This window comes from Tupaia chinensis, unplaced genomic scaffold (genome assembly GCF_000334495.1).
Source record: "Tupaia chinensis unplaced genomic scaffold, TupChi_1.0 Scaffold000328_1, whole genome shotgun sequence".
NCBI lineage: Eukaryota > Metazoa > Chordata > Mammalia > Scandentia > Tupaiidae > Tupaia > Tupaia belangeri.
In genome coordinates, this window is record NW_006159822.1 from 752492 (window position 1) to 754948 (window position 2457).

Genomic DNA, 2457 nt, shown 5'->3' on the forward strand with positions numbered 1-2457 from the left:
AAATTCCATTTCAAAGCCCTAGTGTTGGAATGTAAGAATTTTATAGATAACATTAACCAGTTTCAGTCTAAGGAACAAAATTACATAACTCTAAAAATATTTGCAAATGTGTATTTGCAAATTTTTTTTCTCCAATACATGAGTCTCCTTTCAAAATCCATCCTCTGATTTATTATCAAAAACTTTACTTTTATCTGAAGAATATCAGTTAATTGTTACTTGGGGTATATTTTGTTTAATATATATGTGTGTGTGTGTGTGTGTGTGTGTGTGTGTGTGTGTGAGGTAGCATTTCACCAATACCTATGGTTTTTTCCAACAGACTGAATGAAAAAGAGTCCAAAGTAGGAAGAGGAGGCATTTTTTTCTTCTATTTTCCTGTTATCTCCAGCTTCAATTATTAGTAACAATTTGACCTATAGTTTCTTTGGAGAAATTAAGTTACTTGTACATCTTCAGAGGGTTAGTTTAGGTAAAATTGGTAGTCTAGTATGTAAACCCATTTCACCAACAATATGTATGTGATAATATCACAACAGATGAATGAATGAGGGAGCCATGTCAACCTCAGAGTTATAAAACTCCCATTTTTGCAGGGTTTTCGGAAACCACACGTATGTGACACACAACCATCTGACTTTTTAAGTGATAAAGCCAGTCTCAATTCATATATTAAATATTAGTGGGGGCCAACAGGTGGTATGGTTGTTGAGATACTGAACTCCCACATGGCTGACCATGGTTCAAGTCCCAGACCTGGCGGCTGGCTTTCTCACTTTCTCTTTCTCCATTTCTCTCTGTTGTGTGTACATACCCTGTAGCAAATTTAAAAATAATAAATAATAATGTTTTTTAAATAATTCTTTTTTAAAAATGTGGCCAGTAGGTGGCGTAGTGGTTAAGGTGCTGCATTCTTATGTGTTCGGCCACAGTTTGAGTCCTGGACCTGATGGCTTGAAACTCATGCCAGGCACGTGTGTGTGCATGCCCAAAATCCTGAGAGGAGAATGGAGTAGAAGGGATTGTGCTGTGGCCATCCTCCTAGGGGGTGATTTCTCTCTTTCTGTCTCCCTGGTGAGTGTACTCATTCTACAGCAAAGTCTCTCCCCCTCACCCCCCAAAACTCTTAAAATCATTTTTAAAAATAAAATCTAAACAGTAATTGAAGCTTTAATATTTTCTGCAATATACCTCAATGTACATTCTTGCACATCTCTGGAATATGTATACCCTATTTTAGAGACAAGGTCAACTAACGGTCTCATGCCGACAGCGTCACCATGTGGTCAGAAAACAATGGCAAGATTCTTGTTTGTTTGTTTTTTCCCTACGCCCATCACTCACAGCTTTTCTCTTTTCTGTTCTTTCTTGTCTTCTACGATGAACTCTGCTTCACTCACACAAACATATTAACACACATGCCCTTTTATTTTTCTTTAGGTTTTTGCTATAGGGTGCATGTACTCAACTGAGAGAGAGATGGAGAGAAGGAACATGAGAAATCACTCCCTGCCCCCCAGGGGAATGGCCATACTGAAATCTCTTCTTCTCTTGGGATTTTAGACACACACACACACTTGGCTTGATTTTCAAGCCACTGGGTCCAGGACTCCAGTGGAGGTCAGCCATGTGGGAATCCAGTGTCTTAACCACTGTGGCACTTACGGCTCTACACACATCCTTATAAACTCCATTTCTCAGATTTCATTTTTATGTTCCCCATAAATGTTCCTTTTCCCCCCATTCCTTTATTTTCATGAGCTGAAAAAGTACTCTAGTCATTGCTTATAAGGATAAGGATAGTTCTAGTCATTTGCCCACATTCAAAAGACAGAATTGATCCATTTTGATCTGAAATGAAGCACAGTAAGTGCCAGAATTCTCAAAAACTTTTGTAAACTTTTAGATATCTCCTTTAGAATAACTGTTTTTCACCTAAACTTCTGCCCACATCTCCACAGTCTCCTAAATGTATCTATTTGCCTTAAGCATTAGCATTTGAAATAAATGCCTTATACTTTTTCTTATTTTTTAGATTTATTTATTTTATTCATTATTATTATTATTATTTTAACTTGACTAGAGAAAGACAGAGAGGGAAAGGAAAAGTGAGAAAGCAAGATGCCACGTCCAGGACTCAAACTACTGTCAGCCATGTGAGAGTCTAGCACCTTAACCGCCTGCCAGCCCCTTGTTCCATTTTAATGTTTCTGTTTTAGGAGGCTTCAGTTCCTGAACAGATGCAGTAAACGCAATCTACCCTGACTCTCCCATTGAGAGTTCCCTCTGCAGCTACTCAACCTGTACAAAATGCGTGAATAGCCACTTGGGGACTCTTAAAAGTAAATAGCAGAAATAAGACCAGATTTTGAAGAACCATCAACCTAGGGTGAATTCTTACTACTACTCGGTATCCTCCAGCCTGAAACCCAAAACTGAGTACCAGCACACCCCCTT